Here is a 15,184-nt window from a genome sequence, read left to right on the forward strand (position 1 = left end):
GTAATTACTACCTTATTTGAAATCTACTCTACCTTGGGCAATTCCCCCAATCATTTGACCACACTGGTAAGGTTTGTGGATTAGGGGGTTCAACGTCCCAAGGTGTCTCAGGCTATGAGGGACAGCGTAGTGAAGGGCTCGAGAAATTTCGACCACCTGGGGTTCTTTATCGTGCACTGACATCGCAGAGTACATGGGCCTCTAGCATTTCGCCGCCTCCATCGAAATGCTACCGCCGCGGCTGCGAACGAATCCGCCTCTTTAAGGGTCAGCTGCCAAGGGTCATAACCAGTGAGCACTGCAGCGGCTTCGTAAACTTTTATGCCCGGCTGCGTACCGCAAAAAAAAACTTTAGAGAGACCATAGCACACACGAGTATGCTGTACTGTGCGCCTGTCCTGTGCGTTTTAGGTGCCCCGTTTATTTTTTTTTTGCGCTACGTAACCCCGCTTGAAATAACTAGTTCCAATTAGTGCTCGCGAAGCACAACTACATTCTCTGAGGGGTTAAAATTCAACGGCCTATGTGTTACTGTAAGCCTTTCTATAAATACTGGGTATCGTAGCGTTGTCATAAATCAATAGAGTAAATTTTTGGCCTAGTTGGTTCATAATGCACAATGGTGGAATCAGCGAAACAGATCCAGGACAGGAACAAAGAGGCACACACACAACACCGATGGACTTACAACTGATTTATTGCGAGAATGCATACTTCATGCGCAAGCGCACACTTCGGACAAGATGAGGGAAACTTAACGATGATAAGAACTGAAACTCCTTCTCAGTGATTATGGCTGAAGGGTAGCCTTCGCATATCTGCTTATTTTTCCTGATCATAAACGCTTCCAGCAGCTCGCGCTCACATCTTGACTTCTTCCTACCGATAATATTGACCAGGTGAAACCGAGGTGAACAGTGGCGGTCCTTGACATGCAAGGCTAAATTGCTTCCCGTGCCCGAGCCCAAAGTTATTCGGTGTTGCCTTAAACGTTCATTTAGGCACGCTCAAGTTTGCGCAATGCATATTTTGCCGCAAGACAATAGGATGGAGTAAACCACCCCCACTGCGCAAGTGGTCAACGTCGTCTGGTGGTCAGTGATGCAAGCGCCAGTCTGCTGCTGGCCACCAGAGATTTGGACGCACAAACCGGAGAGCTTTCGCGGAGCACAAAGCGCCAAAGAGAGGCCAAATCTTTGAGCCACTTTCTCCAGCCCATGTACGTCTTGTGGAAGTAGGAGAGCACTTCAATCTTCTTCCTATCCGCTTCCACTGGACATTCAGGCTTTTCATGACGCTTTTTCATTTTTCCCCCGAAGGTTTTTCTCCCTCAGAAGGAGCCTTATCAGCCACTATGGGCACCGCTGCCAGAAGTTCGTACTTGCGGGCCCATGGCTCTAGGGAGTACTTAGGACTCATTTTCAGGAGGTTTTCAAATTCTTCCGGAAGAGAGGAGAAGACACACTGCGGCTCGGAGGGAGTGATTTGTCTTGTGAGGATTTGGACTGACCGCCGTACAGTGGCCAAGGACCTGCGCCCCTTGGTCGCCCACTTCAAACAGGGAGGCCTCAGCCTCCTGCAAGCAGACAAGGAAGGTGGGCTCGTGGTTCCTCCCTCTTCTCTATTCAGTACAAAAGCGAGTGAATCTATTGCGAAAAACTTCAAGAAATCAGATTTAAAACGCCGAAAGGCTAAGGCCTTGAGGTTTCTCAATCGGCTGCATTTGGGGAGCCTGGAAAATGTAGTTCGAAAATGCCACTAGGACGTCCTGCGTGTTTTTCATTGCAAAGACACATAAACCAGGTTGCCCTTTTGGGGCTATTGTCCCAGAAGATGGCTCTTGGCAAAAAGTGGTCTCCAACTACCAGAAATATTCCTTCGAGGTCCTGGTGCCAATGGATCTTTTTCTTGTGCAGAGCTCAATGAGCCTAGTGAAGTGCCTCTGCAGTGGGTTTCCCGGGGCTAATGCTGATTTTTCAGTGGACATTGTGAACCTGCTTTATTCTGTGACCCTTGAAGAACTTTTTTTTAGCAGTGCGCGAATTAATTGAATGTCCTTGGACAATTTCCTTCCAGAATAAGTGCGGCATCACTCTGGAATCCTTCCTCGAGCTTTCAAAACTGTATTTAAACTCAACGATTGCACAACATGACAACAACTTCATTGTACAAAAACAAGACATCCTTATTGGCTCCGGTGTAGCGCCAGTTCTTCGCAACATATTTTTAGCGAAGTTTGACTCAATGCTACTGAGCTCACTTCAAGACACACGTGTGGTTAGGGTCCTAAGATATGTCGATGACTTTTTAGTATTTTGAAATTTAACAGAAGCTGATTAGTTCACCCTTGTGGCGGACGCAATTTTAAATGTTCTTAGCACGTGTTCTCGGAACTTGCTCTTTACCACAGATGTCCCACTTGACAAGACCAGTGGGGTCCTAGATTTATAACTGACTGTTTTACCTGATCGATACGCGTGTTGGAAATATGCACCTATTCTAATAAAGGCGCTTTTGCCTTTCGAATCAGCACATTCGAGGTTGGTAAAGCGAAGCATCGCGAGCTTGTGCGTTTTAAATGCTTTAAAAAAAAGCTGCCCGCATATGATGCAAGAACGTCTAGCGGAGCAGGTAGACCGCTTGAACGCCTCATGGTTTCCCCCATCGGTTTTGCTGGTGGCATGTGAACCCTTAGAGGGAAAAAATGAAAAAGGGTCCCAAAAAGCCCGCATGCCCAGTGGAAGAGGATGGGAAGAAGATCGAAGTGGTCTCCTACTTTCCAAAGATGTCACATGGGGTGAAGAGTGTAGCTCAAAAATCTGGCCTCACTTTAGTGCTTTGTGCCCAGCGAAAGCTCTCCGGTTTGTGCGCCCAAATCTTTGGTGGCCACCAGCAGACTGGCGCTTGCATCCCTAAGCACCCGACGAAGGTGACCACGTGCGCAGTGGGGGTGGTTTACTCCATCCCATTGTCTTGCGGCAAAATATGCATTGGGAAAACTGCAGCGTGCCTAAATGAACGTTTAAAGCAGCATCGAACAACTTTGGGCTCGGGCACGAGTAGCAATTTAGCCTTGCATGTCAAGGACTACCACTGTTCCCCTCGGTTTCACCTGGTCAGTATTATCGGTCGGGGGAAATCAACACGTAAGCGCGAGCTGCTGGAAGCGTTTATAATCAGGAAAAATAAGCTGATATGCGTAGGCGACCCTTCGATCATAATCACTGAAAAGGAGTTTTAATTCTTATCATCGTTAAGTTCCCTCACCTTGTCCAAAGTGTGCGCTTGCGCAGGAAGTATGTATAAATGAGGCTGAACTCCTCGCAATAAATCAGTTCTAAGTCCAGTGGTGTTGTGTGTGTGCCTCCTTGATCTTGTCCTGTGTCTGTTTCCCTGGTTGTACCATTGCGCGTTGTTATAAAGCACGTGTACGCCACATTTCCCATACGTATTTCACCTGTGTCCCTTTTGGTAAACGTTTGCAACTGTTTCAATGTTTTGCATGCCTACTAACATCGCCTCTTCTTGCAGATTCACGAAGTAAATGAAGCCATGAGTCTTATTTTGATACCGAAGTATTTATTTAGAATAGTTCAGGAAAATATTCATACTGCCTTTGCACTGAAGACAGCTTGGTTGAAAGCATCCTTTCGGAAATCGCCATGTTTTGTTCTCGTGCACTATTCAAGAAACTACATTCCATCCCATTGCGTACCACGTGGGAAAATTCAGCGCTTACAAAAATTTTCTTTCCTGCTCGCGAGTAAGCAGCTTGAACACGACCTTCTGTCCCTGCTATTCTAATATCCAGAACGTCTATTCGCTGATTTTTTCTATCTAATCATAGGCGCCTTATGAAGGAGAGGCTTGCAAGGGCAGTGCATTGTTGTTGTTATTCTGCAGTCCTGTATACTGGCATTCAAGTAGACAACAATAGAGCCATAGAGCAGATGGGAATCTTGCTCAGAAATGTGGTCAGGAAGTGACGACGCTGCGTGACTAGACTTTAGGAGACAAATTTCGGTTGATTCATTGTCGCTAAGTTTAAAACTGCAGTGAATCGGTGTGGGCTGCGGCACTAATGAGTCCGATGAAGCGTAAGTCCTGAGTGCTCATGATTAATACGAAAGTCTGGGATTCACCCTTAACGCCTCATACCGCTGCTTCGCTGGCTCTATTGTGTTGCTCATTCTTTTGTAAAGCCGCGATCCAGGTGATACGGGGAAAGCCCGTGATGGCCCTCATAGCCTCTCAATCATAGAGTTTCTTACTATTAACTAGAGGGAAAGCTGGCGGCGCTGTACCTGACCCTCCATGGACACTCAAAGCATCATGGGGCGATGAGCTTCTTTGTGCGGGACAGTAGGTTTTTTCAGGAACACAGAGTGGCGTTACTGAAATGTCCCATTCCGTATCCACGGTGCGCTCCGAGCGCACAAATCTTCGGCGTAAAAGTAGTGCGCAAAAGCCATAGTAGCGAAAACGCAACAGGACACGGCGCGAATAAATAGTTTTCGTTTTCCGAAATGCAGTAAAAAAACTTTTAAAACGTTGAAGCGACAACATTTTTTTCAAAAACATAATTCTTATTAAAATGCGCCTGCTAAGCACGAAATATTGGCTTTTGTGGTCTGCAATGCTTGCCCAATAGGAGAGCAAGCCATCGCTTATTTTGAGCAAAATTTGCGTTTACATGCTTTTCTGCTCGTTTGTTGCGATTTATAGACAGAATATTGAATGATAGGACATTCTTGATTATGAAACAACGTCTGTTTTATCATTATTTTTTGGTCAAAAGTTGTAGTTCTGCAGTCGGTAGCTCTCCGCCCCATGATGCTCAGAGCGCCCATGGTGGTACAGGTGGTCTCGAGGAAGCTCCATGCAAACTCCCATAGGCGTGGCGCCCGCTTTCCCTCTAGGTAATAGTAAACTCTATGCTCTCAATAGACGGCGAATCCATTGAACCATGGGTGAATGCTAGAACTGGGCTTGATAAATGAGGCTCGGTTGCCGAACCACCGTTACCAATTTTCTAGCAACATCAGAGCACACTCCATCGGTCTTGGGAACAATATGATGAATAAAATAATGTATGAGGTGAGTCGACTGTTTTTTAGCCTAAGACAGCCAAGTTGTTCCCGCCCCTGACTGGTGGACTGTAAAAGCCAGAATTTTAGCGGCCAAGGTTTATTCAACTGCGGTCCGGAAAACTGAAGACGAACTTGACGTTGCAGCCTTTTTACGGTAGCCCCAGTAGTTGGCGATTGTTGTGTACGTAGTTTTGCCCACAGATAGCTGAGGAATCATTTATGACGCATAGGTAGGTAATATCTAAGTTTTATTGTAAAGCAGCCGCTTAAGTTTTCAGGTCGCACTGCACACCGATGCTGTTAAGGACGGTTCAGAAGGCAAGGAATGGCAGCCCTTTTAGTGGCGCCACGTTTCGTGGACACAGCGAACTGCTCTCTGTAAACGGTCTATTGATACTCACTTCTTCGATCTCGACTGCGTGTTACAAAGTTACTGTGCGCTCTGCGCCTAGGGTACAAGATTGCAGGATACTCTGGGTTGAGATTTTGGGGATAGATCTCAGTCAAACTGAAAGCCCTTCTTTCCTTGGTTCCACACGACAAAATTAGAGAAACGCGATGTGCCACTTGCCCTCTCGTAGTTCGGCTTGATAAATTTCTTCACATGGGTAATATGCGGCTGTGTAAAGTATAGATTTGCAGGTCCGCTTTGTCAGCCGTGTGCAAGCCACATCTCTGTTGATCATTAATGCTGACCTTCCTTGGCTTACTGGCGACATGAACAGCAAGAACTCTTACACGTCGCTTAGAACATCGCTTAAATTGCGGGTGAAGTCGCAGTAACAGCAGTAAATTTCGCGATATGAGGCCCCTTAATACTCACCTCGCAGCACCGACTACAGCGCAAAGGGCACCGTATTAAGATTCTTCCTTGTATTCCTCTAACAGTTTTAAGGAATAAATGATTGACTGATTGACACCTTCAGAAATAATTCAAACATCTACTGAATTCCGCGTCCTCGGCCTACCTAAAAACTCCAATTTAGTTCGTAAAATCACCTCGTTAAGTACAACAGGTGAGGCTTAGAAGCCGCCAGGACCGGCTTATAAGCGGCTAAAAAAATATACTTGCCCCGGCATGCGTGCATGCAGCTATGCTCAAAAGAAGTCCGAACAACGAGCTTTCAAGCTTCCATTACGAAGCACATTGTCGCTCACTATATCGACTCCTTGAAATTTTGCCCAGCTAGGCAGTCGAGAGGAGCTTTTCAGCGGTGTTTCAAACGAAAAGGCAGCCTAAAAATGTCAGCTTGTTTGTTATGGTCGTGTTTCAAGAAATAAAACCGCGATTGTTAAAAGGCTGGTAATAAAAGGGCTTAGGAAAAAGTTTCTCACGGAAAGCATGAAAATCTGGTGGGTTGTCCTGCTTTGCTCCACGGCGCGCCAGCACTCTTTGCAAACTGACCCTATCTAAAAACGTTTCCAATGGCAAAGGACCAAATCGACACGAAAGGGGCACTGGAAAATGAACAGCTCATAGAAGACGGCCCCAGGAGTTCATTTTCCTGGATACCAAGTAGCAGGTTGTCTAAGTTTTCTGTCTTATATTTCGCATTGTGCGACTGTGGCCCCTAATACTCCCGCCTAGGTTTTCCTAGCGCACTGGATAGTGAGCAAACTGTCCACCGGGGAAGGTGGCAGCTAAATTAATGATTGGTAGCTAGATTGGTCAAGGGTATTTTGAATTATAAGCAACATAGATACTCCATGTTTTAAGCTTAAGCTTGGCAAACGGCAACATAGCGAATGGGTCACAGCCGCCACGCGTAACTCCCTTCAGTGGCGGCACTGTCCCTCGAATCCTCCGAACCTGGATCGTTGGCATGGCGTTCCCAATGGGAACCCATGCGTCGCGATAACCTATTTCTTTCTCTAGAATCTGGTGGAATCAACCTTGTTCACTTATTCGTGCGTCAGCTTGTTTCGCGTTTTTTTTTCTTTTTTTCAAATCGGCAAACTGCCGTTTTTTAGTAGCTGCGCTTATTAGGCGTCTCGGTGCTCATTTACCTTTCCTATACGCACCGACGGGACATAGTCGTGAGGGGCCTTTATGGGGATTCCTTAACGAAGTTGCTGACACCTTCAATTTCCTCACTGTGCGCTTTTCTTTAGACTACCTGTATAGCCTCTCCCGACGGCAGATGAATCAGGCACTTACAGAGTATTTCTTACCTGTACCGTTGTATAGGCAACCTTTTCTGGAATTCCTTGACGCCAGTGTTTTAAAACGTGTTAGGCGAATGACCATTTCTTCTGCCGCGAAAACATGCTTTTTAAGCTGCACACGTCCAAGCTGCCTGTGAAGGCACGGCTTCATGCTAAGGAGATGCTTGCGCCATGGACGGTGAATTGTCGCCTGTGCAATACACCAGAGACAATTGACCATTGTTTTATTCTGTGTATTGATGCTATCTTCTTCTGGGACATTTTACAACGAACAATTAAGAAGGACGTTGATATAACACCCCACAGTATTCGTTTTTTAACTGTAGAGAAAAACAGTGTTGCGCCATATGATCTATTTATGTTGCTGGGACTATTTGGTCTCTGAAAGAGCCGCATGATGGCCTGCCACGCCAAATCATCACGGTCGTCGAAATCTTTGTTTCGTGAACAATGCGCTTTGGGGGGGGGGGGGGGGGGGAGAGATATGCTGCCCTGAAAGAGCCGCCTAGCTGGCTCCCCTATCTGGATGCATGTGTGTGCCTCCCAGACTTTTGATGAAGGAGGGGTCATGCAGGGGTAAAGTGGCCTGGTGTTTTGTGGCGTAAGCGTGCTTGGACTTTTCTTTTCGGCACTATTTCTGTGCAATAAAGAAAAAAAAACTGGCTCGTTGGTCTTGGGGTAGGATTCTCGCTTCGGGCGCGAGAGGTCCCGGGTTCAACTTCCGGACCAGCCCAGGCTTCTTTTTCCTTGCAGCGGTGAAAATAAATAAAACAAGATAAATCTTCAATGCTAATCGCTGTCTAATTAAAGCAAACACAGAGAGTAATAACTATTGCACTAAAATGGTCAGCAAAAGTGCTGAAATTTGCCCTACCGATGTGGAGCTCCAGTGTGCTGTTCAGCGACATGCAACGTTGTTTGGGGTAATTATCAAGTAGTCCTAAATGCCACAGAGGTGGCCCCAGAACTTCGATTCTGTCAGCCGTTAACTATTACCCGACGTTTGAAAAGCCTGAGACCACATATTCCTTCCCAGAAATATCTCTAGCCGTTGATGTCAGAAGTTACGTGTGTAAATAATGCATGAAGGAATGTTAGTTTTTTTGTTACCTCAAAAGAAAAAGTGCGAAACCTCAAGACGATAACGAACAGCTTTTAAATCCTTAAAGCTCCCTATGCTTTAGACACTAAGTATTTGCAGCAGACGCTGTTCATTTTCCAAGCTAACTTGTTTTAAAATAATAAACATTTTGTTCTGGAAAAAAAAACTCTCGTTGGTCAGGTTTCTCGCTTAGGGTGCGAGAACCCTGGATGCAAGTCCCAAACTAACCGAAGAATGATTCGTTTCACGCTGCAAATCAACCATATAATTGAAAAAGCGCTTACAATACAGCTTTAAAGCCACTTCCTTTTGTGTTCTTTATTTGTTTATAATTGTTCTTCAAATGGTCCGAGATAGGGGTTTTACATGAGGGTTTGGCCGCTAAAATTATGATATGTTCTGTGGCAGTATCGAAATGAATAGCACTAGAGTGGTGCACGACTTCTCCGGTTACATCATTGAAGTCATAGGCTCTTTGCACATAAACAGAATGAAGATGCAGTATTCTGTGCGTACGCGGAAGAAATGCAGGTTTTTAAGTACTTTTGTGCGGAAAGGATAGTGGCGCACAGGCGATATGATGGCGTTATCAATTGATAAAAGATAACATGCAAACTTGTGATAAAGTTTTTAGATTACAGAGGTCGGCATTAGGTTTGAGCGCTGCGACACATCAGTATAAGAACGGTAGTTCCTAAGAATAAGACTGCAGAGGTTTTGAACTGGTTCGAGGACGTTAGAAGGATTAGTTTGATGAGGGTCACAAATTGACCTTGCATATTCAAGCTTGGACCTTGCAAAAGATTTATATCATCTCTTCTCTCCGTTCAACCTGCATCTTGGAGTCTGTGTTTTTCCCCTCGCTGATTTTCTGAACTCCAAGCTTGACAGGCACTAAGCCATACCTTTCACAACCCTGCTTTCTCTTAATCGTTTACTGCCGTGTGGGTCTGTTACGTTCATTTTTCAACAATGCCTTTTGTTTACTGCCACTGAGGCGATGTGTTCTCCGTTCGCTATAGATACGGAACTGTATTGACTGTGCCCAAATTGTTGTGAACGCTGCATAAATAATAGTGTCAGATACGCTCCGCCAATCTGCTCCAGACGTCCCGCAAGAGTATCCATTTCTGTCACAACCGCTCAGTGATTTTCTTTATCATACGTGCAAAAGTGTGCCAACCCTAACACTTTTTTGCAGCGAAAGCTGCATTGTCCACAAACTCGCAGTTTCGCCGTGCTCGCATTCCCACCGTGGTCGCACAGCACCACGTGACCAACCGCGTGACTGGTCACGTGACCAACCGCGTGACGAACCACGTCACAACCACTAGCCAGAAAACCAGACTAATCTGGACATGCAATGAAGATTAACCAAGGCTAACCAACCTATGCATTCTCTTCCGCTACGTATATCCTGGCATAGCCAAGCAAAGCCACTGCCAATTTTTCTTTGAAGGCTAGCTCTTCAGCCTGCTGTTATCTCTCTCACCGCCAGTGCGGAACACTATCTTTGTCCGCCTGAACGCCTAGCCAAAAAGTGTCAGTTTTCGATTAAGTATTTTTATCTATCTGCTATTTTGTTGAGCCGCCGAAAAGCGTCGCGTTTACATTTAACAGCTAATTTCAGTTTTTTTGCCTCCCTCTTTCAAAGCTAGTTATAAACGGTTCAGAGAGGCTGAATGGTCTTTGGTGCACTTTTAGCGCGGCTTAATTTTTAATATGTAGGTCTCAATAACTTTTCTTTCCCAGTCGTCAGTAAAAAAGTATTAAAATAAAGAAATCAGGAGTGTATAATTTCTGGTCATCAAACTTGATTAATGCGGATCGTATAAATATTCTTTATTGATATGGATTCTTTGAGATGACGCAAATGTTAATGCTTAGGAAAGCAACCATTATGGTTGATACACTAGGTGTTACAGTGGAGAGAACCACTATTTTTTTTTAAATTGGGTCTTTGAGGCCAAGAGGAGCTTTTTTCGGGGTAGTAATACCAGTGCTGGCGGAAATAAAACAAAAACAAGTGAATCATTTTAACTACTGAAGTGATTGACTAAATTCTAAAAGCTAACTGTTTAGCTTTACAGACAGGAATCTGACTACAACCAGAGATGTACAGCCGGCCGTTAGTAATAGCATGACTAGCAAAAACTATAGTCCTACACCCGTTTTTAGAGTATAGAAAACGCAATTACCCTCCCCTCTCTAGCTCAATAATGGTGAGTCATTTAGGGCGCAGTTCGAAAACCGCGTTCCCCCCACCCCTAGTCTCCACGGCTTGCTTCCGTCTTAAAAGAGATGACGTAAGACCTACAGGGCACCTTGCAAGGATCAGTAATATCACCGCTACTATCCAACGTAGCGATGATAGGACACACGAAAGCACTCTACGAAATAGAAAACATCAGCTGCGCAATGTATACAGATGACATAACAATATGAACAATAACGAGCTTCCTAGCAGCAAAAGAAGAGCGGCTACAAAAAGCGATAAACCATATTGAACAATACGCCAGGACCAGAGGACTGTCGTTCTCAGCAGAAAAATTAGAATACGTAAAAATAAAAAGGTACGCGAAAATACGACTTCCAAATCACGCTGAATCTAGGAAACGAGACAAAATTTGAGAAAACGGAAGTCAGAATGCTTGGAATGTGTCTGCAAAACACAGGGCGATGTAGCAAAATCATCGCCTCTCTAAAGAATACAACAGAGTAAGTCGCCAAAATCGTCCAAAGAGTCAGCTGTTAAAAGAAGGGTACGAGAAAACATGACACCCTAATGCTCATAGACAGCCTCGTCATGAGCAGGGCAACATACAGTCTCCCCTACCACGAATTAAACAAGCAAGATACTCTACAAATCGACACTATACTACGCAAAGCGTACAAAACGGCGCTCAAACTTCCAATGTCAACACCAACCGAAAAGCTAATGGCACTGAGAGTATCGAACAGCTCCGACAAACTACGAGAAGCGCAACATAGTGCGCAACTAAAGAGACTCACTCAAACCAGAACGATAAGACACCTAATGGTGAAATTAGGGCTAGCCATGGGCACACAAAAAGACAAGGAACAGAGTAATAATGAAGACAGAAACAACATCCGTGTAAGACCCATACCCAGACTCATGGACCACAATATACGCCATGAAAAACGACAAGCCAGAGTCCGAGCACTAAGCAGGGACTTCAGCGACAATCCCAGCGTAGTCTACACGGACGGAGCAAAGTACCGATACCAAGGCAAAACGATCGCCTTTGTAACAGACGAAGAAGGGAAAGAAATAGCCAGCGCAACGATAAACAACCCAAGCATAGAAGCATCTGAAGAAGCCGCCATTGTTCTGGCAATATCGCACGGCAATGCAACAGGACAAAACTTCTCTATAGCGACGGACTCCAAACAAGCATGCAGAAAGTACACAAGAGGCATTCATATTTGAACAGCGCAATAAAACAACGGGACACAACGAAGAAAGGACACCACAAGCGCTGACTCGCAACTAGATTTTAATTCACGTCCAAGCATCTTAAATACTAAGAACGCCAAACACAAACAAGAGGGAAACATGATGACCTCATGAAAAGTGTAAAAATGTGCATCGCTGATTACAACAATGAAACTGATTTTATTGCTAGATGTGGTGTGTCCCTTGAGAGCTTCTTAGAGATTCTGTCTTTTTACCTCCGTTCTACTGTCATTGAATGGAAAGGGAAATCGTTTGCGCAGAATGATGGAGTGTGCATAGGATCTAAAATGGCACCTGTGTTAGCCAATATCTTCCTTGCCAGGGTAGGGTTCTGAGGATTTTTCGGTATGTCGATGATTATATTGTTTTTGTTAAGAAGGGTTACTTGACGCGTAGCGTGGTAGATGTACTGAAGGTTTTCAGAGAATGCGCGATGGGACTAACTTTCACGACTGAACTTCCTAAACAAGATGTACTTCAATTTCTGGACTTAAGACTGTTGTTGGAAGAGCGTCATGTGTGTTGGGAATATTTCCCTCGCTCTACCAAGTCTTTTCTAAATTACCAATCAAGCCACACAAAACTGGTAAAAAATGGCATTGTTTTTTCTAGCTTGAAATCTGCCATGAACAAGTCGTGTCTTGAAAGAATCAATGAAAGTATTTTGCGTCAAGTTGGCCGATTAAAATCTAGTGGTTACCCTTCTCATGTGATTTCCAGGGAATGCGATAAGCTTCTTAGATGGATCAAGAGCGGGGATAAGCCAAAAAGGGAAAAAAAGAAGTTTGTGGTGGTGCCTTACACGCATGGTGTGGGACATGGTTTGAAGAATGTTGCGGCGAGATACGATGTTGATGTGGTCTTTTCAGCGCCTAAAAAACTTAGAGGTGTTTGCAGGCAGGTGGAAGAGAAGGCTAAGGCAACAACCGCGAAGAAAAAGACTGGGGGTTGTCAGACCAACCATAAGAACCCTTTTGTGCCCTGTAATGTGGGGGTTGTCTACAGGATTCCGTGCACTTGCGGGTTGAGTTATATTGGCCAGACAGGACGTTGCATCAACGCTCGTCTGAGTGAGCACCACAGGTCCCGAGATAATGGGTCTTCTTGTAACCTTGCCCGCCACTGGAGAGAAGGTACTTGCACCCCTCTGTTGTCTAACACCGTCATCCTAGGAAAACATAATGACAGCTTAACGCGGGAAATTTTGGAGGCTTTTCACATCCGCTTGGAACCTGATAGCTGTATTAGTGATCCTTCTGTCACACTAACTGATAAAGAGATGATGTTTTTATCCGGCCAAGATGTGTAGTCTCGCGCTCGTGCTGATTGTCACCTTTGTGGGCATGATTAGCAGCTTTGTATCGTTTTTCTTTTGGTTTTTCCCTCTTGTTTGTGTTTGGCGTTCTTAGTATTTAAGATGCTTGGACGTGAATTAAAATCTAGTTGCGAGTCAGCGCTTGTGGTGTTCTTTCTTCGTTGTGTCCCGTTGTTTTATTGCGCTGTTCAAATATGAATCAATACCAACTCGCCCAGTTCGCAGCTTTAACAAGAGGCATTATCTACAGCATCGCCAATCATATTCTACACACGACGAGAAGACACATAAACACTAAACATAGTATAGTATGGGTTTCGAGACATGAAGGGATGAGAGGCAACATGGCAGCAGACGAGTTAGCTCGAGGGTACGTCAACCGAGCGGACTCAACACTGCACCACGAGCACCTTTGACCCTGTTACCCCCACGCACTCACACATACACGATCATTACTGGAATCAGCGGAAACGCTACCCAGCCCCGCACAAAAGGCTAACCAAAGAGGAGGCGGTAGACTGGCGCAGACTACAAACCGGTACCTACCCGCACCTGTACAAACTATACAAGATTTCCCCTACACAATATGTAGAAGAATTTCCGTGGCGCCAAGGTAAACCTACGCTAGAGCATGTCACATGGGCCTGCCCTAAAGCAGACTTAGAGCCTAAAATCGACCACCCGAGTGTGACGCAGTGGCAGCACTTGCTGGCCAGCCAAGGCGAAGAAGCGCAACGATTTCTTGGACACCAAGCCACGATGGCAGCAGTCAAGTGTGGTATCCTAGACCAACGATCGACCACGCCGCCCAGTGACCCGTAAGGGTCAAGAGCAGTTTAAATTTGTCGCAAATAAAGTTTTTCCCATCCAATCATCCGTCCCTTTCTTTCCCTTCAATCTGACACGCACGCCAAGACCGACGGGTGCGACTTCCTTCTATTTACCTTCTCCCTATCGTATATCCTCTTTCTCCACAGCCTTCGCATGCCTCGCATCGGTTGCTTCCAGACAGCACGCGCTCTTGCTCTCCCTCCCCCTTTACGCTTTTCGCCGTGGCTCCTTATGTCGTTCTTGCACTTTCCACCTTCCGTGCATCACGCTTATGCTTCATGCGTCCGCCATGTTTTCTAGCCATGGCTCCTCAAGAGCTCTTCGCATTGAAAGTATTTCGCGTTTATTCTGGGAACGCCGTTCCTTCTATAGCCTGCACTGGAGTCCTTCATCAAAGGATTCTGCCTGCACCCTGTCCATCGCATTCTCCTTTCATTGCCCCTCCCTGTAGAGTACTAGATTAGCCGACCGATTCGCCGAACGTTGTAACATCTACTTACAGCCCTCCCAAATTGTCTATAGACTGCGCGAATGGGGCACTGGGGTGCGCGCCGATGCTATTTACAAGCACCCCAGGGTGGCTCATACCCAACAGTTCCAGACAAAGGTATTTTTGAACGGGAGCCAGTTTATAATATAATTGGTTTTTTTAAAATTGGTTTTTTGGGGGGGAAAGGAAATGGCGCAGTATCTGTCTCATATCGTTGGACACCTGAACCGCGCCGTAAGGGAAGGGATTAAGGCGGGAGTGAAAGAAGAAAGGAAGAGAGAGGTGCCGTAGTGGAGGGCTCCGGAATAATTTCGACCACCTGGGGATCTTTAACGTGCACTGACATCGCACAGCACACGGGCGCCTTACCGTTTTTCCTCCATTAAAACGCAGCCGCCGCGGTCGGGTTCGAACCCGGGCCAGTTTATGCACGCAATTTTGTTTTCATGCTGGCGATGGAGACACTGCGCAAGCCGGGGTGACCAGGGCTGCGCAGGGGCTCATCGCTAGTCAATGCCACGTGCTGGATTCGCCGCCGTATTCGTCGTGGGAACTGCATCGTCAACACCGGAAGGAAGCATGCTCTGAGCTCTTGGCACGTGGTCTGCGTTCAGCGCCACTGCTCTCCAACGATATAAAGAGCCTGTCCTGGATGAACTTGGCCACTGGGCACGGTGGCACTGCTTGCATGCGGCACGCTGACAACCCGTTT

The sequence above is a fragment of the Amblyomma americanum genome, chromosome 5, assembly GCF_052857255.1.
Source record: "Amblyomma americanum isolate KBUSLIRL-KWMA chromosome 5, ASM5285725v1, whole genome shotgun sequence".
Lineage (NCBI taxonomy): Eukaryota > Metazoa > Arthropoda > Arachnida > Ixodida > Ixodidae > Amblyomma > Amblyomma americanum.